Source organism: Pristiophorus japonicus, chromosome 23 (assembly GCF_044704955.1).
Source record: "Pristiophorus japonicus isolate sPriJap1 chromosome 23, sPriJap1.hap1, whole genome shotgun sequence".
Lineage (NCBI taxonomy): Eukaryota > Metazoa > Chordata > Chondrichthyes > Pristiophoridae > Pristiophorus > Pristiophorus japonicus.
In genome coordinates, this window is record NC_091999.1 from 54,378,667 (window position 1) to 54,403,679 (window position 25,013).

The 25,013-nt window shown below is 42.7% G+C and overlaps 1 non-coding gene and 1 pseudogene across 1 annotated transcript; both read left to right on the forward strand.

Moving 5' to 3' along the window:
* The window catches only part of LOC139235546 (probable G-protein coupled receptor 139), a 107,574-nt pseudogene extending 100,013 nt beyond the window's left edge, over positions 1–7,561 (forward strand).
* trnal-uaa (transfer RNA leucine (anticodon UAA)) lies at positions 1,385–1,467 on the forward strand. The gene has a single exon. It is a non-coding gene; the product is annotated as a tRNA-Leu (tRNA).
* Positions 7,562–25,013: the final 17,452 nt, after the last annotated feature.

The window sequence follows — 25,013 nt, forward strand, 5'->3', positions numbered from 1 at the left end:
TTTCTTTACGATTGTCTTTCTCTCACTCTTTCCCTCTTTCTCTTTATAGATCACACACACAGATCTCTTTAGATGTATGTGTTTGAGAGTCTTTTTCTCACTCAGTCTGCCTCTCGTTTTCAGTCTCACACTTGCTGTCTCTCGTTGTCTCCATCTCGCTGTCTGTCTCTTCCTGTTTTTCGCTTTGTCTCTGTCTCGCAATGTGTCTGTCGACTTCTCATGGTGTCCAGTTCTATTCACAGCTCGAATATTGCTTTGACAAAACCTATACGCATCAATTCCTCGTGGGAAAGTGGTGAATATCGCCGCCTGTCACACGGGAGACCACGGTTCAATTCTCTAACGGGGAGGCTGCATTTTGCAAAAGGCAGAATTTTGCTTCTGTTTCTTGGTATAGATTCATATTAAAAAGTTCCAGGGCAATATAGAGCAGCATAAATACAGCTTCTTCCAAATTTTTAGCAAACGGTGACTTTTTCACTATTCTGTGGCCGTCTGCTGCACAGAGATGGATGGTTGAGTTTTAACTGTGTAACATTGAAAAAGGCTGCGAGCCAGTCGTCGTGGCCCATTGGTTAAGGCCATCGACTAAAAATCCATTCGGGTTTCCCCGCATAGATTTGAATCCTGCCGACTGCGTTTCTCAGCATATTTCATTCTGTTTGACCAGGTCCCTGCAAAACTGATTGTGAGATAGACGGAACATCGTCCCACACCTTTCAATGCCGCCGCTATTTTCTTTCTTTCATTAATCTGCAATATTCACGATACATACGGATAGAAAATCGCAAAAATCAGCCAAAGTTGCGAAAGTGATTCAGCCTGTCTATCCCTCGAGATGTCTAAGGCATCTGTGCATGTCCGTTGGTGCGTGTAAATTTGTGTGTGTGTGTGTCTGTGTCTGTCTATCTGTAAAAATGTCTATGTGTTTGTGCAACTGTCTGTGGAAATCATCACCATGAATTTGGTATGTCCTGCATCTTAAAAAAAAGAATTGGGGAAAGTAATATGGCTGTGAACTTTTGTCTCAGCTTTGGTTCAGTGGCAGTATTCTTGACTGAATCAGGAGTTTGTTTGTTCAAGTCGCACTCCTGAGACTTGAGCATGTAATCTTGGCTAACACTCAACTGCAGCACTTGGGGAATTTTGCATTGTTGAAACTGTTGACTTTCGGATGAAATGTTAAATTGAAGCTCCGTCTGCACTCGGGTGGTTGTGAGAGGTCCCAGAGCATTACTCGAAAAAGAATAGGAGAGTTGCCCCCGTGTCAATATTCCGAAAAAAGTTCGGAAATGCTCCCTGAAGCCCGATGTGTTTGTGTGTGTCTGTGGAGGTGGAGTTGAAGCCCAGATTCTCACATAGACAGAATCCAATCGCTGATGGCACCAGGATGGCCGAGTGGTTAAGGCGTTGGGCTTAAGATCCAATGGGTTTATACCCGCGTGGGTTCGAACCCCACTCCTGGTAGTTACTTAATTAAATAGCGATTTCTCCCATCCTGATCAGTGATAAATGATTTTCATCTGTGGCATTTGCATTTTTCTGTAGCTTGGTGACAATCTGAGCAGATAATGAAATTAAATTGTGAACTGTATCTGTATCGCTCAGTCTCTGCCTCTCGCTCCCTCTTTCGAGAGCTGAATATGTATTTGTGTGTTTGAGTCTTTGTCTCTCTCAGTCTGCCTCTCTCTGATTCACTCTGTCTGTCCCTGTTTCTCTGTTTGTCTCTGTCTCTCAATCTGTCTCCTTCACACGGTACCCAGTTCTGTTCCAATGGGATTCTGTCATACTCTCTGTCTGACTGTCTCGTTCTTTCCCATCATCTATGTCTTTGCCTGTTTCTGCTCGTCCCTGTCTCTAACCTTATGAATTTTTCCATCATTTTCTGTTTTTGTCTCGATGTCTCTCTCTCTATTTATCTTTCTCTCTATCTGTCTCCCTCTTTGTCTCTCTACTTGTCCCTGTCTTTCTCTCACTCTTTCCCTCTTTCTCTTTATAAATCACACAAACACATCTCTGTATATGTATGTGTTTGAGTCTTTGCCTCACTCAGTCTGACTCTCCCTCTCAGGCTCAAACTTTCTGTCTCTCTCTGTCTCTACCTCGCTGTCTGTTTCTCCCTGTTTCGCTGTTTGTCTCTGTCTCTCAATGTGCCTGTCTCTTTCTCACGGTGTCCAGTTGTGTTCCAATGGGATTCTCTCAGTCTCTCTGTCTGACTGTCTCACTCTTTCCCATCATCTCTGTCTATCCATGTCTCTGCCTGCCTGTCTCTCTTTGCCTGTCGCTGGTAGTTCCTGTCTCTAACCTGCTTAGAATTTCCAACATTTTATTTTTATATCTTTGTCTCTCTGTCTATCTGTCGCTCTCTCTCCATCTGTCTCTCTCCTTGTCACTGTCTTTATCATTGTCTTTCTCTCACTCTTTCCCTCTTTCTCTTTATAGATCACACACACAGATCTCTTTAGATGTATGTGGTTGAGAGTCATTTTCTCATTCAGTCTGCCTCTCGTTATCAGTCTCACACTTGCTGTCTCAGGTTGTCTCGATCTCGCTGTCGATCTCTTCCAGTTTGTCGGTTTGTCTCTGTCTCTCAATCTATCTATCGACTTCTCATGATGTCCAGTTCTATTCACAGCTCGAATATTGCTTTGACAAAGCCCATGCGCATCAATTCCTCGTGGGAAAGTGGTAAATATTCCCACCTGTCACACGGGAGACCACGGTTCAATTTCCTAACGGGGAGGCTGTATTTTACAAAAGGCAGAATTTTGCTTCTGTTTCTTGGTATAGATTCATGTTAAAAAGTTCCAGAGCAATATAGAGCAGCAAGAATACAGCCTCTTCCAGATTTTTAGCAAACGATGACTTTTTCACGATTCTGTGGCCGTCTGCTGCACAGAGATGGATGGTTGAGTCTTAACTGAGTAACATTTAAAAAGACAGCGAGCCAGTAGTCGTGGCCCAGTTGTTAAGGCCATAGATTAAAAATCCATTCGGGTTTCCCCGCATAGATTTGAATCCTGCCGACTCCATTTCTCAGCATATTTCATTCTATTTGACAATTTAACCAGGTCCCTGCAAAACTGATTCTGAGATAGACGGAACAACGTCCCACACCTTTCAATGCCGCCGCTGTTTTCTTTCTTTCATTAATCTGCAATATTCACGATACATACGGATAGTAAATCATAAAAATCAGCCAAAGTTGCGACAGTGATTCAGTCTGTCTGTCCCTCGAGATGTCTAAGGAATCTGTGCATGTCCGTTGGTGCGTGTAAATTTTTGTGTGTGTGTGTCTGTGTCTGTCTATCTGTAAAAATGTCTATGTGTATGTGCAACTGTCTCTGGAAATCATCACCATGAATTTGGTATGTCCTGGAACTTAAAAAAAAGACTTGGGGAAAGTAATATGTCTGTGAACCTTTGTCTCAGCTTTGGTTCAGTGGCAGCTTTCTTGACTGAATCAGGAGGAATCATTTTTTATGCAGCGTGTTGTTGTGATCTGGAATGCAATGCTTGAAAGGGTGGTGGAGGCAGATTCAATAGTAACTTTCTAAAGGGAATTCGATAAGTACTCTAAGGTGGAAATAGCACGGTTCCGAGAGGAGAACAGTGGATAGCTCTGTCAAAGAGCCTGCACAGGCACGATGGGCCGAATGGTTTACTTCTGTGCTGTATCATTCACTGCTTGGCCCTTGGCCTCCTACTTCAGATTGGAGCAACCCCTTGGTCATTTTACTGGAGCCGGTCAACCAGTGGCTCATTTGCTCCTCCACGATGTTTCCGTGTAACTCCTAATCCCATCTTCAAACCGGGAGCCAAAATCCAAATTAAACCCGACCGTTCATCATCCCTTGTGGCACAGTCCACATTCACCACCTCTGAAATGATTCACAACATTTAACGTGTCTTTTACAATCTGCTTCTTGTTGCATGTCCGATTCTGAATGGTTGGCTCCCATTAAAAACTCCGTCACCACCTATCCCGCAGGCTATAAGCTCATCCCCGACTGTCCCTTAGTGGCTCCCATTAAACGCTCCCTCAACACGTTTCACGCAGGTTCTAGACAGACCCCGGCTCTCACTGAGTGGCTCCCATTAAACGCTCCCTCACCAACTATGCCGCAGGTTATAAGCTCACCCCCGGCTGTCACTGAATAACTCACATTAAAGGCTCCCTCACCACCTATCCAATGAGTTATAGACTCACCCCCAGCTCTCACTGAGTGGCTCACACTAAACGCTCCCTCACTACCTATCCCACAAGTTATGGACTAACACCCGGCGCTCACTGACTGGCTCACACTAAACGCTCCCTCACTACCTATCCCACAAGTTATGGACTCACCCCCGGCTCTCATTGAGTGGCTCCCATTAAACACTCCCTCACCACCTATCCCACAGGTTATGGACTCACCCACGGCTCTCACGGAGTGGCTCACACAATACTCTCCATCACCTTCTATCCCACAGGTTATGGACTCACTCCCAGCTCTCATTAAGTGGCTCTCATTAAACACTCCCTCACCACCTATCCCGCAGTTTATAGGCTCACCCCCGGCTCTCAATGAGTAGCTTACACTATACGCTCCCTCACCACCTATCCCGCAGTTTATAGGCTCATCCCCGGCTCTCAAGGAGTGCTTACACTATACGCTCCCTGACCACCTATGCCACAAGTTATAGACTCACCCCCGGTTCTCACTGAGTGGTTCCCATTAAACACTCCCTCACCACCTATCCCGTAGGTTATAGACTCATCCCCGGCTGTCACTGAGTAGCTCCCATTAAACGCTCCCTCACCACCTAACCCACAGGTTATGGACACACCCCCGGCTGTCACTGAGTGGCTCATGTTAAACGCTCCCTGAACACGTATCACGCATATTATAGACTGACCACGGCTCTCACTGATTGGCTCCCATTTAACGCACCCTCACCAAGTATTCATCAGGTTATAAACTCACCCCCGGCGGTCACTGAATGGCTCCCATTAAACGTGCCCTCACCACCTATCCAATGGGTTATAGACTCTCCCCCAGCTCTCACTGACTGGCTGAGACTAAACGCTCCCTCACCACCTATCCCGCTGTTTATAGACTCACCTCAGCTCTCATGGAGTGGCTCACACTATATGCTCCCTCACCACCTATCCCACAGTTTATAGGCTCACCCCCGGCTCTCACTGAGTGGTTCCCATTAAACGCTCCCTCACCACCTGTCCAATGGGTTATAGACTCACCACCAGCTCTCACTGAGTGGCTCACACTAAATGCTCCCTCACCACTTGTCCCGCATTTTATGGACTCACCCCCGGCACTCATTGAGTGACTCCCATTAAACGCTCCCTCACCACCTATCCCGCAGTTTATAGACTCACCTCGGCTCTCATGGAGTGGCTCACACTATACGCTCCCTCACCAGCTATCCCACAGTTTATAGGCTCAACCCCGGCTCTCACTGAGTGCTTCACATTAAATGCACCCTCACCACCAATCCCACAGATTATGTACTCGCACCCGGCGCTCACTGACTGGCTCCCATTAAACGCTCCCTCACCACCTATCCCACAGGTTATGGACTCACCCCCGGCTCTCACTGAGTGGCTCCGATTAAACCCTCTCACACCACTTATCGCGCAATTTATAGACTCACCCCCAGCTCTCAAGAAGTGGCTCACACTATACGCTCCCTCACCTTCTATCTCACAGGTTATGGACTCACCTCTGGCTCTCACTGAGCGGCTCCATACAACGCTCCCTCACCACTTATCCTGCAGTTTATAGGCTCAACCCAGCTGTCACTGACAGGTTCTCTGCAGTGACGCCATTACAGTGATACTGGATACCATGACACTGTCTAATGTTCAAGGAACAACTGGACCGAGTGCTGGGAGTTGTGCCCTGGCCAACATTTGTCCCTCAACCAATATCACAAACGTGCAGTTTTCTGGTCAATGATCTCATTGCCTTTTTTCACCGCCCATTAGCAGAATGGCTGCTCCATTAACAAGATAGCAACAATCGTAATTTGGAGTCATTCCATATGGGAATTTTACGATTCTCCTGAGGTGTAAATAGCAGTCGATCGCACTCTTTCTACCATCAATTTTCAAGGTGACATTATGTTTAGCTTGTCCTATTTAATGTTGGGATAAATTATTCATTAACTATTAGTTTATGTCTGTTCTTTACTATGGTCAGTTTCGCTCTCCTTCTCTTTTTGTGCCGAGTTCAGGCGATTATAGCTTCAAGTCTATCGAGCAAAACGCTTTCCCTGCGATTCCATATTGTAAAGCTCTGCTGATCTGGCAAATTGATTGGTTTCCATCAACTGATCAGGTAATGAACTCAGAAACCATGTCCAGTCAAACTAAGACTTTGAATGGCTATGGAGGCTGGGTCACTGAAGATAATTAAGGCGGAGATAAACAGATTTTTGAGCGATAAGTGAAAGAAGGTTTCGGGGGGGTGGGCAAGGAAGTGGAGCTGATCCATGATCAAATCAGCCATGATCTTATTAAATGGCGGAGCAGGCCCGGGGGAGGGGGGTGCGGTGGGAGGCAAATGGCCTACTCCTGCTCCTATTTCATATGTGCTTATGTTCTTATGATGGTAGTCTGATGTGTAATTTCCATTTTGCTCCTTTTTGCAGCGAACATCGCGGCGATTGTGATCCTGTCCCGAGGAAGATGCGGTCTCTCCAGGTGTATCACTCGGTACCTGGTGTTCATGGCGGTGACCGATCTCCTGGTCATTATCACCGCTGTGATATTGAATAGAATTGGTGGTATCTATTTCCGGAATAGCATTCTGTCCACCACACCAGCGTGCAGCATCAGCACTGTGCTCATTTATTCATCAAGAGATAGTTCTGTCTGGTTAACGGTCGCGTTCACCTTTGATCGATTTGTGGCCATTTGTTGCCAGAAGCTGAAAACAAAATACTGCACCGAGACAACGGCGGCTGTGGTGATAGGAGCGGTCTGTGCCCTGAGATGTTTAAAAAACATCCCTTTCTACTTCACGTATGAACCATTATTTACTATTAATAAGCTGGCCTGGTACTGCAACATAAAACTTACTTTTTATGTTTCACCCGCTTGGACAGCGTTTGACTGGCTGGACCGTATTCTAACCCCGTGTGCACCGTTCCTCCTGATGTTACTGCTCAATGCTGTGACCGTCAGATACATTCTAGGGGCTAGTAGGGCCCGCAGGAGACTCCGGGCCCAAAACAATGGAGAGAGTCAGAGTGATCCAGAGATGGAGAGCCGGCGAAAGTCCATAATTTTACTCTTCACCATCTCGGGAAGTTTCATCCTGTTGTGGTTGACGTATGTTATCAATTTTCTCTATGTCCGAATTGAAAACAATAATTATTTCACAGGTTTAATTTCAATGACCCCAAATTTATTCTGCAGGAAAGTGGAAACATGCTTCAGCTCCTAAGCTGCTGCACTAACACGTTTATTTATACAGTGACTCAGAGTAAGTTCAGACAGCAGTTAAAGAACGCGCTGAAATATCCATTGAATCTAGTTGTTAAATTACTTCTATAACGAAACTAGCTATTCCAGCACTCAACCACCATTAAGCTCTGCACTGTAGTCTTTTGTTCCATTTCTCCAAACCCGCTGGTCATTCCTATTCTCCACAGTGGAAACATGCACTTTATCACCCAATTTAATGTTGTAAACTGATTTATTTTATTTCCAAGTGACCCGTCATGTCCTATGGATGCTGACACTTACCTTAGTGCAGTAAGTCAGTTGTATCTTTAGGAATAGCTTGGTTTTTGAGGTGGATGCACTCAGCCGTGGTAGCCCTCTTGCACCTCAGTTAGAAGAATGTGGGTTCAAGTCCCATTACAGGCTGACCCGCCAGTGCAGTACTGATGGAATGCTTCTTTGTCAGATGGTGCTGTCTTTCAAGTGAGACTTTAAACCGAGGTTCCGTCTTCCCTCTCAGGTGGATGCCAAGGATCTGAGTGTATTATTTTCAAGAAGTGAGTAAATGTTCTGCCGATGCCCTGACCAATGCTTATCGCTCAACAAATATCAGCAAAACTGATTATATGCGCCTGTATTTATTTCTCGGTAGGTGGAACTTTGCTGAGTGCAAATCTGCTGCCACGATTCCCTGCATTACAACAGTGACTACACTTCAATATAAAGCACCTTGGAACTTCCCTGGGTGTGAAGCTCCATGGAACCTCCGTGGGAGTACATCGCCTTGGAACCTCCCTGGGAGTAAAACACTTTGGAACCTTCCTGGGTGTAAAAAACTTTGGATCCTCCCTGGGACTGAAATACTTTGGAACCTCCCTGGGAGAAAAACACTTTGGAACATACCTGGGTGTAAAACACTTTGGAACCTCACTGGGTGTAAAGCTCCAGGGAACCTCCCTGGGTGTAAACCGCCTTGGAACCTCCCTGGGTGTAATACATTTTGAAACCACCCTGTGGGTGTCAAACACTTTGGAACCACCCCCCATCCCGGGTGTAAAATACTTTGGAACCTCTCTGGGAGTAAAACACATTGGAACCTTCCTGGGTGTAAAACACTTTGGAACCTCCCTGGGTGTAAAACACTTTGGAACATCCCTGGGTGTAATGCTCTTTGGAACCTCCCTGGGTGTAAAACACTTTGGAACCTCCCTAGGTGTAAAACACTTTGGAACCTCCCTGGGAGTAAAATACTTTGGAACCTCCCTGGGTGTAAAACACTTTGGAACCTCCCTGGGTTTAAAATACTTTGGAACCTCCCTGGGTGTAATGCTCTTTGGAGCCTCCCTGGGTGTAATGCCCTTTGGAACCTCCTTGGGTGTAATGCGCTTTGGAACCTCCCTGGGTGTAATGCTCTTTGGAACCTCCCTGGTTGGAAAACACTTTGGAACCTCTCTGCATGAAAACATTTTGGAACCACCCTGGGTGTAAAACACTTTGGAACTTGCCTGGCTGTGAAACACTTTGGAACCTCCGGGTGTAAAACACTTTGGAACCTCGCTGGATGTAAATATCTTTGGAAACTCCCTGGGTATAAATCTCTTTGGAAGCTCCCTGCGTGTAAAACACTTTGGATCCTCCCTGGGGATACATATCTTTGGAAACTTCCTGGGTGTGAAGCACTTTGGAACCTCACTGGGTATGAAACACTTTGGAACCTCCCTGAGTGTAAGTATCTTTGGAACCTCCATGCGTGTAAATATCTTTGGAACATCTCTGGGTGTAAAGCACTTTGGAACCTCCCTCGCTGTAAAGCTCCATTGAACCTCCCTGGGTGTAAAGCCCTTTGGAACCTCTCTCGGTGCAAAGCACTTTGGAACGTCTCTGGGTGTAAAGCCCTTTGGAACCTCCCTGGGTGTAAAGCACTTTGGAACCTCCCTGGTTGTAAAGTTCTTTAGTACCTTCCTGTATGTCACACTCGTTTGGTCAACCCTGGCTGCAACGCCCATTGGAGCATCCCGATAGGTTGGACAGACAAGTTCATTACTGCTCCCAGATGAGAACAGCTTCGTTGTTCTATCCTCCTATTGCCCACCGCTCAGCCGCAGTCCTTTGTCCGTACAGCTGAGATTGGACATTGCATCAGGAAAGGGAAAAGGATTGAAACTGCAGCAAGTGAGTTGTGTCCCAAAAATGGAATACTGTTATTTTGCCTCTTGCAGAGATAAGCTATAATTTTATTATCCCTCTTTCGTTCTCCTTTTTACCAAATTTGCTGTCTCCACTTTAAACACAAGTAGCTGTATCCATTAATGAGAGAGCTACAGGCCCGAATCTTAAACTTAACACTGCCAGCTCACTTGGATGTACAAAATATCCCTCGTTGTTTTCACTTGGAATAGACTAAACGGGCAAGGAATAATTGCTCCATTACTGATACAGTAAATATTAGGAAATATATTCTCCATCGTTAGTTCTAGCGAAATTGAAAGAATGTTTGTACAATATTTCGCTAGAAATCTCCGAAAAATAAAACTGTAAAGTGTCTACACACAAAAGTGGGACTACGTCTCGGTCACAGCTTTTTCGTAATGTTGTTCTGTTGCATTAATCGTTGATTAATGTAAAACAACACGCACTTTTACATCGCAATCTCTGCCTGTTGTAATTTGAAGAACAACTCTTCAGTCTTACATGTGATGAACCTCCCCTATCCATTCCAGCTGCCTCTGTTCCAATGAAATGATAAGAATATATACACTGAGACTGTGAAATAGGAACGTGAAGGGTAAGTGTTAGAGAAAACATGGTGATGTACTGGGCCAACGGATTACCAGGCACTGACTGGCACTTGTTCAATGTATAAATATACACTGTGAACTTTATGGCTTTAAAGGAATGTTTGCAATTCACCAAATCAACACGTTTCTCTTCCGTGTGCTATTCGCTGATACCAAAAAATAACTGCTTCATGTCATTCTGGCTAATATATCATTCCACTTGCGCGGTGCACAACAACAATAAATTACATTTATTCAGCGCCTTTAACATAGTAAAGAATCTCAAGGCACTTCACAGGACCTTTATCGAACAAAATGTGACAACGAGTCACTTAAGGAGATATTAGCGCAGGTGATCAAAAGTTTGGACAAAGAGGTAGGGTATAAAGAGCGTGTTAAAGAAGGAGAAGGCGTCAGAGAGGCGTAGATGTTTAGGGAGGGAATTAGAAAGCTTATGCCTTTTCAGCTGAAGGTATAGCTGTCAAAGGTTGAGCGATTAAGAACACAAGAAATAGGAGCAAGCATAGGCCATTTGGCCCGTCGAGCCTGTTCCGCCATTTATTAAGATCATGGCTGATCTGATCACGGAATCAATTCCACTTCCTTGATCTCTCCCCATCACCCTTTACACCCGAATCACACACAAATCTGCCTATCTCCACTTAAAAATATTCAGTGACCCAGCCTCCACAGCTTTCCTTGGCAGAGAAATCCAGAGATGTAATACACACTGAGAGAAAAATTCCTCCTCATTTCCGCTCTGAATGGGCGACCCCTTATTTTAAAACTATGCCCCCTAGCTCTTGAATAACCCACGAGGGGAAAAATCCTCTCTGCATCTACCGTGACGAACCCTCTCAGTATCTTGTATGTTTCAATAAGATCAACTCTCATTCTTCTAAACGCCAAGGAGTATATGCCCAACTTGCTCAACCTTTCTTCACAAGTCAATCTGTTCATCTCAAGAAGCAACCTAGTGAACCATCTCTGAATAGCCTCCAATGCAAGTATATCCCTGCTTGTATAATGAGATCAAATTCGTACACAGTACTCTAGGAGTGTTCTCACCAATACTTTACACAGTTTTTGTAGGACTTGTCTGCTTTTATACTCTTTACACCTTGCAATAAAGGTTAACATTCCATTTGCCTTCCCAATTATTTGCTGTATCTGCATACCAAATTTTTATGTTTCATGCACACGGACCCCAGTTCACTCTGTACTGCAGCATTTCGCAATTACTCTCCATTTAAATAATAATTTGCTTTTTTATGTTTCCTGCCAGATTTTCTGTGTCCTCCTCACAATTTGCTTTCCCACCCATCATTGTATAATTAGCAAACTTGACAACATTACATGGACCCTTCATCCAAATAATTATTATAGATTGTAAATAGTTGAGACACTTGCACCGCAGTCTTTATCATTTGCCAACCGGAAAATGTTGCATTATTCCAGAATCTATGTTTTCTGTTCGGTAGCCAGTCCGCTATCCATGGTAATATATTTCCCCAAACCCCGTGCACTCTTATCTTCTGCAGTAACCCTTTATGTGGCACTTTATAGACTGCCTTCTGGAAATCCAAACACATCACATCCACTGGTTCCCCCTTTTATATCCTCAAACAACTCCAGAAAATTTGTCGAACATGATTTCCCTTTCATAAAACACAGCTGACTCTGCTTGACTTTATTATTGGTTTCCAAATGTCCTGCTATTGCTTGCTTAATAATGAACTCCAGCAATTATCCAACGACAGATATTAGTCTAACTGGTCTATAGTTTCCTGCTTTCTATCTGCCTCCTTTTCAAATAGGGGTGTTGCATTTGCGGTTTTCCAATCCACCGAGCCCTCTACAAACTCCAGGATATTTTACTAGATTAGAACCAATGCATCCAGTATCTCCGCAGCAACTTCTGTTAAGATCCTAGGATGCAGGCCACTAGGTCCAGATGACTTGTCCATCTTTAGTCGCCATATTTTACCGAGTGCTTTTACTTTAGTGATAAGGATAGTTTAAAGTTCCTCCCTCCCTATACCCCCTTGATTATTTTTATTGCGATGTTTTTATTCTACCATAAAAACCGATACAAAATATGTATTCAAAGTATTAGCCACTTCCCTGTTCCCCATAATTTTTTCACCAGTCTCATCATGTAAGGGACCAATATTTACTTTTGCTACTCTCGTCCTTTGTTTATACCTGTTGAAGCTCTTACTATCTGTTTGTTTATATTTCTTGCTAATTTACTCTCATAATCTATCTTTCCTCTCTGAGTTTTTTTTTTTAGTCATCCTTTGCTGTTAAAAAAAATTCCCAATCCTCTGGCCTCCCAGTTACCGGAGATATTCAAGAGGCCAGAACTGGAGCAGCGCAGAGATCTCGTAGGAGTGTCGGTTGGAGGAGATTACAGAGGTCGGGAGAGGCGAGACCGTAGAGGGATTGGAAAACAAGAATTAATGTTATAAAATCGAGCATTTATCAGATGAGGAGCCAACGTGGGTCAGCGAGCACAGGGATGATTGGTAAGCAGGATTTGTAGCGAATTAAGCCATGGACAGCAGAGTCTTGGATGATCTAAAGTTTACGGTGGGGTAGAATGTAGGTAAGCTGCAAGGAGTGCATTGCAAAGTCAAGTCTAGATGTCAAAAAGCAATGGCTCATGTTTTCTGCAGCAGCTGAGCTGAGGCAGAGATAGATTTTGCGAAGTTATGGAGTTCGGAGTAGGCGGTCGTGGTGATGGATCAGTAATGTGGTAGGGTGCACATCCAATGTTCAATTATGGCACCAAGATTACGATCAGTCTCGTTCAGGCTCAGAAAGTTACCAGGTAGTGTCAGTAATTAGGGAACGGGGTTTGTGCCAGAGACGAAAGACAATGATATTTAGTACTGGATGTAGCACAGGCTGTTTGACAAATCTGAGAGAGTTTAGGTGTCGAGAGACCAGATGATGAGGTAAAGCGTGGTGTCATCAGCATACATGTGCAATCTGTAATATTGTGTTCGGATATAATCGCCGAGGGGCAGCACGGAGATGGGAAGCATGAGTTGCCAAGGATAGATACTTGGGGAACTCCAGAGGTAACAGTGCTGGAATGGGAATTGAAAGAGGTCCAGAATTGAACACAATACACTAAATGTGTTTTACCTACAGTCTTATATATGTACTTGTACTTCCACCTTTTTGTATTCCAGTTCGCTTGTAATAACTTGCGATAATGGCCAATATTCCATTAGCCTTTCTGAATATATTTTGTGCCTGTCCACTGAATTGTAGTGCTTCCTGTACGTGGGAACCTCTCTGATCCTCTCAAGTTCCAAGCTTCTCACACTTTAGTAAATACTCTGATCTATCTCTCTTAGGTCCAATTGGATGATCTCAAACATACCCACGTTAAACTCCAACTGCCACAGTTTTGCCCGGTTTTGGAATATATCTCAATGTATTGGCATTAAGTATGATCTCATTGAAAGACGTAAGATTCTCAGAGGGTTTGATAGGCTAGATGCTCAGACGGTGTTTCCCTTGCCTGGATGGTCTAGAAATAGGATGTTTCATCTCAGGAACAAGGGTCGACCATTGAGGACTGAGATGAGGAGATTTTGTTTCGCTCAGAGGGTTGCGATTCTTTGGAATTCTGTAACGCAGAGGACTGTGGATGTTCAGTCGTTGATTATATTCAATGCTTAGAGTGATAGATATTTGGACGCAAATGTAATCATGTGATATGGGGATCAGGTGGAAAATTGGGGTTGAGGTCGAAGAACAGCCATGATCTTATTAATTGGCGCTCAGGGTCAAGGGGCCGTATGGTCGACTTCTGCGCCTATTTATTTTGTTCTATGCTATTCAGCATTCTTTGCCAGACTTTGCATCAATACAGTTCAATTCCAATAGATTGCTTTCCCATTCATCTCGCATTGTCGGCGTGTGATCTCCATTGGGCTGGGAAATCATTTTTCCCCTTGCAGATTAGGTCAAGGAGCTATATCCAGGAACTGTGGGTTTTAGACTTTGCAACCAGACCGCATAATGCCCTCACCCCACATCAACATAAACCAGTTAACTGCTAGATTTGCATTTAAAATGTATTTCACATGGCTTCCTCCTGAATTTCGAGCAGGAATTTCCTGGATCCTAGTTACTTAACAATCACGCTGAACTATGAACCAGTATATGCCTCAATCTGGGCGCCAGTAACTTTCGCCCAAATTTGCATGGATCTTACAAGAGAGCATATACCCCATCCGATTTGATTCCCATTAACAAATAAATAAATTAGGGCGGGCTGTACAATCAACCTACTGCAGGATTTGATGCCCTGTCGAGGTTACAAGTTTTAATCTTGTTTTAATAAAGCTGTCAAAACTATACACCCGCAGCTAACCTTTGACTGCAGTGCATGCGTATGTCAATAATCAAACTTGTTAATAAATTAAACCTAATTTTGCACCAATCTTTGTTGGTTCTTGATAGGGGCAACTGTCAGAAACCCGAATGTGAATTTTGCTACTGAAATATTTGACACCGAGCCGCATTAGGAGAAATTAGCGCAGGTACCAAAAGCTTGGTCAAAGAGGTAGGTTTTAAGGAGCGCCTTGAAGGAGGAAAGGGAGGTAGAGAGGCGGAAAGGTTTAGGGAGGGAGATCCAGAGCTTGAAGCTCAGGGAACAGAAGGCACGGCCAACAATGGTTGTGCGATTAGAATCAGGGATGCGCAAGAGGGCAGAATTAGAGGCTGGAAGAAATTAGAGAGATTGGAGAGGCGATGCCATGGAGGGATTTCAAAATAAGGATGGTAATTTTGAAATTAAGGCATTACTTAACCAGAAACCAATGTAGCTCAGTGAGCCCAGGGGCGATGGGTGAGCAGGAAACGGGCAGCTAAGTTTTGGATACCTATCGTTTCTGTAGGGTAGAATGTGGGAGGCCAGCTATGAGTGCATTAGAACAGACACATCTAGAGGTAACAAAAACATGGATGAGGGCTACAGCACCGGATGCGCTGAGGCAAGTGTTGTGGCCACGTCGTCAGAAGCTCATTTCAGGGTCAAAATATGATATCAAGGTTTGCTTCAGTCTCAGACAGAAGTTGGGCAGAGGGATGGAGTCAGCTGCTCCAAGGAAATCACGTTTCACACATTTATTTGAGTTATGATATTCTTTTATCATTTCCTCAGTAATGTATTCCAGCATGTGCCCGACGACTGAGTTCAGGCTACCTGGCCTGTAGTTCCCTTTCTTTTTAATCTTTGCTCCATTTCTTGAATAGTGGCGTTATATTTATTACTTCCTAATCCACTGGGCCATTCTATTATCAGAAAAGTTTGGAAGATGACAACCAATGCATCCACTATCTCTGCAATCACCCCATTTAGAACCCTAGGGTGTAGGCAATCCGGTCGAATGGATTTGTAGGCCTTTAGTCATTTTGTTTTCTCAAGTACTTTTTCTCTTCTGGAATTAATGAATTTAAGTTCCTCACTCTTAATATTCCCTTGTTTTTCCATTGCTTATTTATGTTTTTGTGTCTACTACTGTGAAGGCAGAAATAAAATATTTGTTTAAAGTCTATGCCATTTCATTATTTCACCTGTTCCAGCCTGTAAGGAACCAACACTTACTTTTGCTAATCTCTTCCTTTTTACATACTTGTAAAAGGTCTTACAATCTATTTTTATCTTTCTTGCTACTTACTCAACATTTACCAAAAGATGTAGTAGAAAAACATCTATAAACTAGAAACTAGATGTCATAAAGATTAATCGTTGCGGAATACAAAAGGTCCGATGATGTCTAACCAATCAGCTTAATTTATTTGAGGAAGTAAATAAAGGGTAATGCAGTAGACGTAATGGCTCGTATTTTGCGGTTGCAATTGCAGCGAAACTGTCAGCGTTCACCACGTTTATCCTGTGAATCTGACAGCAACTTCTGTCTGATTCCTCCTTTTTCCAGACTACTCTTTATTCTAACGTGCCTTCTCTCCCAGTTATATTCTTGACATGTTTCTCCTCTCTGACACATCACACTTGTTTCCCTCCCTCTGCCAAATAGGTTTGAACAGTAACAGTGTTACTGTAACCTCCTTTCATGTTTGGCTCTTTGTTTCACCATGGCAACTCCACAACAAGCTTTTCATAGAATCTCTTAAAATCGCTTTAGGCCTGTATAATTTCTATTTGAATCCAGTCTAATGCATCCAACCCATTCGAGTAAAAGTGACTCACATCTGCTTGTTCCATTCACTGTATTCAATTCCCATGCGTGAAAATCATTGTTAATTTGTTTGTTTAAATAACTGACAAACATAAATTTATGATGTGATCAAATCGTCTCTCGGACGAGTAACACCAGATATAAACAAAGGTACCTTTTTATGTGTCACAGAGAATGGCTCACAGAAAATGCATGCACCTCAAAAGAGCCTGATTTATACCATTTACTACATCGTTCTTGCAGCTCTCGGAGTCCCATGTAAGTTATTGTATTAATTTATTATTGATACAAATCGCTTACTTGTTGGAGTTAAGTTATAATTGTCTCGTTGTCTTAACCACCAATTCCTCCCTTAAAGTTGTATCCTTTGAGACAATAATGTATCCCAGCTTTCTGTTTTTTATTTTTTTGAAACAATTAGTTAACTTCCGATTCACACACTTACACACACTATACACACTCATGCACACAATGGATACAGGATTATTCTCCTTCACAACCGATTTGCAGCCTCGTATCTGAACCCGCCCAGTTTATGGAACACAGCACTGATAGCCTTGCCGTTGTTTCTACAGGAAAATCCAAGACATTGTGTCTTACTTCTGATCAGTGCCTTGAAATGAGGTTTAAAAGCTTTGGCCCTGACTTTGCTAAAACAATTAAAGGCGAGGCTATCAGCGCTTACTCTTATTAAAAGTAAATCGGACATCAACTTGCGGCGTCCACACATGCAGAATCAAATGGTGAAATCAGAAAGTTGCCATCCGAGTTGCTTGGCTCCTACAGGAGCTTCCTGTATCCTTTAACCGGTACTTGCCGACAGACTCGGCTTTCAAATACACGGCGTGAAGTAGGAATAGTTATGTGATAGATACACACTTTACACCGCAGAATCATTTAGGGTAAGTCAATTGATATGTAAATTATTTTTAACGGCGAGATAATTATTAATGACTGTCAAGCTATCTCTCTGGGACTGTAACATAACGTTTACATATGCAGAGTCCTGTTCCTTCAGTTGTTAATTTTTGTTGGAGATATTCAATAAGTGTTATTTCTTTCACTTTTATCTCTCTCCCTTTATCCTAGCTTTCGTTGCTTCAATTTATTTAGAAACATAGAAAATAGGTGCAGGAGTAGGCCATTCGGCCCTTCTAGCCTGCACCGCCATTCAATGAGTTCATGGCTGAACATTCAACTTCAGTACCCCATTCCTGCTTTCTCGCCATACCCCTTGATCCCCCTAGCAGTAAGGACCTCATCTAACTCCTTTTTGAATATATTTAGTGAATTGGCCTCAACAACTTTCTGTGGTAGAGAATTCCACAGGTTCACCACTCTCTGGGTGAAGAAGTTCCTCCGCATCTCGGTCCTAAATGGCTTACCCCTTATCCTTAGACTGTGACCCCTGGTTCTGGACTTCCCCAACATTGGGAACATTCTTCCTGCATCTAACCTGTCTAACCCCGTCAGAATTTTATATGTTTCTATGAGGTCCCCTCTCATTCTTCTGAACTCCAGTGAATACAAGCCCAGTTGATCCAGTCTTTCTTGATAGGTCAGTCCCTCCATCCCGGGAATCAGTCTGGTGAACCTTCGCTGCACTCCCTCAATAGCAAGAATGTCCTTCCTCAGGTTAGGAGACCAAAACTGTACACAATACTCCAGGTGTGGCCTCACCAATGCCCTGTACAACTGTAGCAACACCTCCCTGCCCCTGTACTCAAATCCCCTTGCTATGAAGGCCAACATGCCATTTGCTTTCTTAACCGCCTGCTGCACCTGCATGCCAACCTTCAATGACTGATGTACCATGACACCCAGGTCTCTTTGCACCTCCCCTTTTCCTAATCTGTCACCATTCAGATAATAGTCTGTCTCTCTGTTTTTACCACCAAAGTGGATAACCTCACATTTATCCACATTATACTTCATCTGCCATGCATTTGCCCACTCACCTAACCTATCCAAGTCGCTCTGCAGCCTCACAGCATCCTCCTCGCAGCTCACACTGCCACCCAACTTAGTGTCATCCGCAAATTTGGAGATACTACATTTAATCCCCTCATCTAAATCATTAATGTACAGTGTAAACAGCTGGGGCCCCAGCACAGAACCTTGCGGTACCCCACTAGTCACTGCCTGCCATTCTGAAAAGTACCCATTTACTCCTACTCTTTGCTTCCTGTCTGACAACCAGTTCTCAATCCATGTCAGTACACTACCCCCAATCCCATGTGCTCTAACTTTGCACATCAATCTCTTGTGTGGGACCTTGTCGAACGCCTTCTGAAAGTCCAAATATACCACATCAACTGGTTCTCCCTTATCCACTCTACTGGAAACATCCTCAAAAAATTCCAGAAGATTTGTCAAGCATGATTTCCCTTTCACAAATCCATGCTGACTTTGACCTATCATGTCACCTCTTTCCAAATGCACTGCGATGACATCCTTAATAATTGATTCCATCATTTTACCCACTACCGATGTCAGGCTGACCGGTCTATAATTCCCTGTTTTCTCTCTCCCTCCTTTTTTAAAAAGTGGGGTTACATTGGCTACCCTCCACTCCATAGGAACTGATCCAGAGTCAATGGAATGTTGGAAAATGACTGTCAACGCATCCACTATTCCCAAGGCCACCTCCTTAAGTACTCTGGGATGCAGTCCATCAGGCCCTGGGGATTTATCGGCCTTCAATCCCATCAATTTCCCCAACACAATTTCCCGGCTAATAAGGATTTCCCTCAGTTCCTCCTCCTTACTAGACCCCCGACCCCTTTTATAACCGGAAGGTTGTTCGTGTCCTCCTTCGTGAATACCGAACCAAAGTACTTGTTCAATTGGTCTGCCATTTCTTTGTTCCCCGTTATGACTTCCCCTGATTCTGACTGCAGGGGACCTACATTTGTCTTTACTAACCTTTTTCTCTTTACATATCTATAGAAACTTTTGCAATCCGTCTTAATGTTCCCTGCAAGCTTCTTCTCATACTCCATTTTCCCTGCCCTAATCAAACCCTTTGTCCTCCTCTGCTGAGTTCTAAATTTCTCCCAGTTCCCAGGTTCGCTGCTATTTCTGGCCAATTTGTATGCCACTTCCTTGGCTTTAATACTATCCCTGATTTCCCTTGATAGCCACGGTTGAGCCACCTTCCCTTTTTTATTTCTATGCCAGACAGGAATGTACAATTGTTGTAGTTCATCCATGCGGTCTCTAAATGTCTGCCATTGCCCATCCACAGTCAACCCCTTAAGTATCATTCGCCAATCCATCTCAGCCAATTCACGCCTCATACCTTCAAAGTTAGCCTTCTTTAAGTTCTGGACCATGGTCTCTGAATTAACTGTTTCATTCTCCATCCTAATGCAGAATTCCACCATATTATGGTCACTCTTCCCCAAGGGGCCTCGCACAACGAGATTGCTAATTAATCCTTTCTCATTACATAACACCCAGTCTAAGATGGCCTCCCCCCTAGTTGGTTCCTCGACATATTGGTCTAAAAAACCATCCCTTATGCACTCCAGAAAATCCTCCTCCACCGTATTGCTTCCAGTTTGGTTAGCCCAATCTATGTGCATATTAAAGTCACCCATTATAACTGCTGCACCTTTATTGCACGCACCCCTAATTTCCTGTTTGATGCCCTCCCCAACATCACTACTACTGTTTGGAGGTCTGTACACAACTCCCACTAACGTTTTTTGCCCTTTCGTGTTCTGCAGCTCTACCCATATAGATTCCACATCATCCAAGCTAATGTCCTTCCTAACTATTGCCTTAATCTCCTCCTTAACCAGCAATGCTACCCCACCTCCTTTTCCTTTTATTCTATCCTTCCTGAATGTTGAATACCCCTGGATGTTGAGTTCCCAGCCCTGCTCATCCTGGAGCCACGTCTCCGTAATCCCAATCACATCATATTTGTTAACATCTATTTGCACAGTTAATTCATCCACCTTATTGCGGATACTCCTTGCATTAAGACACAAAGCCTTTAGGCTTGTTTTTTTAACACCCTCTGTCCTTTTAGAATTTTGCTGTACAATGGCCCTTTTTGTTCTTTGCCTTGGGTTTCTCTGCCCTCCACTTTTCCTCATCTCCTTTCTGTCTTTTGTTTTTGCCTCCTTTTTGTTTCCCTCTATCTCCCTGCATTGGTTCCCATCCCCCTGCCATATTAGTTTAACTCCTCCCCAACAGCACTAGCTTTACCTGATTGGTTTTGAAGTAACTATTCTAACTACACTTCTTGGTTCAGATTCTGCGGATTGTTCGATCTGATTGGTTAATTGTGGACAGCGTTCAACGAACAAGGCTAGCCGTTCATTGTACTTACACTTGCCCACAGACTTTATATGGATTTTTGCACTGGAACTTTTGGTCTGCAGAAATCCAAAACAGCGCCGATCAGTGTGTGTAGAGGACCAGTAACTGCGTATCTCCTTAACCAACCAGACTGAAAGAGATCCTTACACAGACATGCCAAGTTTGATCCAGGAAGTGTAAGTTATAATAGTTAATCAAAAGCCAAGTCATGGACACAAAGCAAAAGAAAGTGATGGAAAAAAAGGAGAGGATAAAGGAGAGGCACGGATTTTGCAGTTAGCTGCCCTCAATTAATACTGCCCACAATCATCTAGCGATCACTGTGGCATGGATTTCACCTTTCCCAACATTAATTTCATTCTGGTGTTACCTATAGGGGATCACTGGCGGGCAGCGACAGTGATGTCATCAAGCAGGCTAAGAAGACGGTGACAATGAATAATTCTTTAAACAGCAACCCAGGAAGTAGAAAGCATGGATTATCATTCACTTTTTACTCATTTAATAGCAAGCGAAAATGATATTGGGACATACTCATGGCATTAAGAATGAAGCTGAAATATAAATTAAAAAAACTTTAAATATATATTGTATTAATTTAACAATCTAGGATTTTTTTCACAATGCAGAAATCTAACAGTCTACAACGTATTTATCCAATGCAAGCGAGCGTTTTCAACAGTAATTATGACTTGCTATGGCTTTAAACCCACCGTTCGCCGCATTCAACAAGGCATAACTTTTTCAGTTTTTTAGATGCGATATTAGAGTGTAAAAGTGGAAGTTCACGTTAATTCCGATGATTTTAAGATTTCTTTCTTCGAAAGCTTCATCAGTGCATCCTATGGAGGAGCAGGGTATTACTTGCAGCAACTTCCAGATTTCGACATTTAAATCTGCGTCTTTGGATACTAGAATGTGCTGGTAGTTTCATAAGTTAATGAAGGCAAACGCTGAGAGTTTCGTAATTCTTACAAAGACAAAATCCTGGCCAAATTATTTGCTTGATTTTGAATTGATGATTCATTAAATTATTAATTCTTACCTTGACGTTGAAAGCTCATTTTCTGTTTTTATATTTTCATCATTTACCGTTGCTTTTTAATTTATTGTGATTTCACAGTTTCTTATTTTCCAATTAACTTCAATGTTCCATGTACTGCAACAAACTACCTTCACTTTTAACCCATTATTGTTCACGTTATTTTACTTTCACTCAGGTCTTTTGACAAACTTCAGTTGTAATTTCAAATGTTACTGTATTATTCCATAAAAACATAAGAATATGTGAAAAAGAAGCAGGATTAAGCTACCTGGCCCCTCGAGCCTGCAACGCCAATCAATGAGATTATGGCTGATGTGATCATGGACGTCCCTGCACGCTCCCCATAACCACTTCCGCTCAAAAATATGTCTCTGCCCGCCTTACATCTATTCAATGACCCAGCCTTCACAGCTTTCCGGGGTCGAGAATTCCTTAGATTTAGAACACTCTGAGAGAAGAAATTCCTCCTCACCTCAATTTTAAATGGTCGGCCTTGATTCTGAATCTCTGTCCACTAGTTTAAGTTCCCCTATGAGTGGAAATATCCTTTTTTGAACACCGACTAATGCAAGTATATCTTTCCTTAAATACGGAGACCAAAGCTGTACGCAGTACTCAAGGTGTGGCCTCACCAATACCCTGTACAGTTGTCGGAGAACTTATCTGCTTTATGTTCTATCCCTCTTGCAATAAAGGTCAACATTCCATTTGCCTTCCTGATTACTTGCTGCACCTGCATACTCACTCTTTGTTTTTCATGCACAAGGACCCCACAGGTACCTATGTACTGCAGGTCTTTGCAATGTTTCATGTCCTCCTCACAATTTACTTTCGCACTTATACCACTTGGTTATATGCCATGCATCGGTATCAATGGACACTATGTTAGTTCTGTAAAATAAAGAGGCTACTAACTTCAGACACCATTCACACAAAGTCATATTGGAATTCTAATCTGCCATTTCTCTTACTTGCAGCGAATTTTGTGACGAAAGGGATCCCTTCCCAGGGAAGGTGTGGTCTCTCCAGATGTATCATTTTGTATCTGGTGTCGATGGGGCTGACCGATCTCCTGGTCATTATCATCGCTGTAATATGAAATAGGATCAGTATTACTTATTCCCCAGGTAGCTTCGTATCCATTACCCCGCTGTTTAATGTCAGTAGTGTATTAATATTTGCAGCCAGTTCGGCCTGGTTCACACATCGCTTTCACTTTCGATCAATTTGTAGCCATTTCTTGCAAAATCGTAAAAAAAATACAGAATCGAGAAAACGGCGGCTGTGGTTTATGAACGGTCTGTGCGCTGTGCTTTACATCCATTTTGATTTTATCTATAAATCATCGTATATAATTAACAAGATATCGTGTTACTGCAACGTTAAGTTACTTTTTTAGACGCCGCCTTTATGGACAGCGTTTAACTGGAGTGGCTGCATTCTAGCCCCGTGGCTCCCGTTGATTCTGATCTTGCTGCTCAATGCTCTGACCGTTAGACGCATTCTAGACCAGTAGAGCCCGCAGGAGACTTCGAGCCCACGGCAATGAAGATACTCAGAGTGAGCTAGAAACAGAGAACCGCAGAAACTCCATCGTTTTACTCTTCGCCATGTCATGAAGTTTTAACTTTTTATTGATTGCTATGTTGCAAAGGTATTATTTGTTGAAATTACAAAAGGTAATTATTCCGTGGGTTTCAACTTCAATGAGCCAAAGTTTATTTTCAGGTTATTTGTAACTATGCTGAAGCTATTGAGTTCCTACACCAACACCTGTATTTATGCCATTATCCAGAATAAATTCAGACAACAGTTGAAGAATATGGTGACTTTTCCTCTCAATCTACTTGTTAAATGATTTACATAATTACATAGATTGTAACATTGATTCTGTCCAATATCCCACGATGCAGACCTTTACCAAACATATGCACTCACTACCTTTGCTTTCACACGGAACTCCCAGGTTGCCTCTCGCTCCAAGATTGTTCCACATACACACAACGTGGGCATGTTTGAGGGTATTTTAACTATTTCTCCCAAATCGAATGTTGTAAAAGGCTCTGATTAGGTTTTCAGTAATTCTATCCATTCTGCAGGCGCTGTCTTACTTTTGCACAGATTTTAGAGCGCCAATCACCCTTGACAATCTCGACATTAATAATTGAGATAGTCAGATTATTGAATATAAGCAGATGCACGTATAGATTATGAAATAAAATAACTTAGTTGGTATTTTGTGTAATTAAACGGAAGTACTGTAAGATTGTAAGGTTGAAACACACAACAGCGAGATGCAAAGCTGTAGAAGTGAGCTTTTATCAGAGGGGAGTGTGAAGAAGGAATTTCGATTGCCAGCTTAGAAAAGAGAAAATCAATATTATGAAATAAAGGTTTGAAGAGATAAGACATCAACACATGCACAACAAATGGTAACAGTTAAACTTAGGACAAAATGAGTGGAACTGTATCAATAGCATTTACGCAGAGAGGTAGTCCTAACATATGGTACAAACATTCTTTAGAAAAATACCACTGTCTGAAGCTGCTGGAAAATCTTCAATCTGCTTCTTCTGAGGCGAGTGTAAAAAGCAAACACAACACGCATGTGATCTCCTGATGACCAATCATTTGCAAATTATTTATAAATACTACCGATCTCATATGCATTGTGCATAATTGGTGTGTATTATTATCTCTTTGAATTGATTTACTACATTACAACAGCGATTGTACTTCAGAAGAACTGTATTGATTGTAAAGCGCTTTGGTGCATCTGCGGTTCATGAAAGGCGCTATGTAAATGCAGGAGCTTTAAATAATCTTTTAATTGTTTTCCAATTTTCGAACTTGTGTTACAGGTAAAGAATGCATGATGAATTTTAATACCTTCATATTAAAGCAATAAGGATAAATGACAATATTCTATAATACGTCTAAACATAGGCAATACAGATACATGACAATTATCAATAATGCCTCTACTTAAAGTAAATAGCGATATATGACACTATTCTATAATATCTTCACATAAAGCAATAAAAATACATGACAATAACCAATAATATAAACGAATTAATCCAATAGTGTGATGTATAACCATATCCTATGTAAACGCAACAATGATGTGTTAGACTTTTAGTTTCATGTTAGTTTCATGATGTGGAATCTTTATGGGGAGAGCT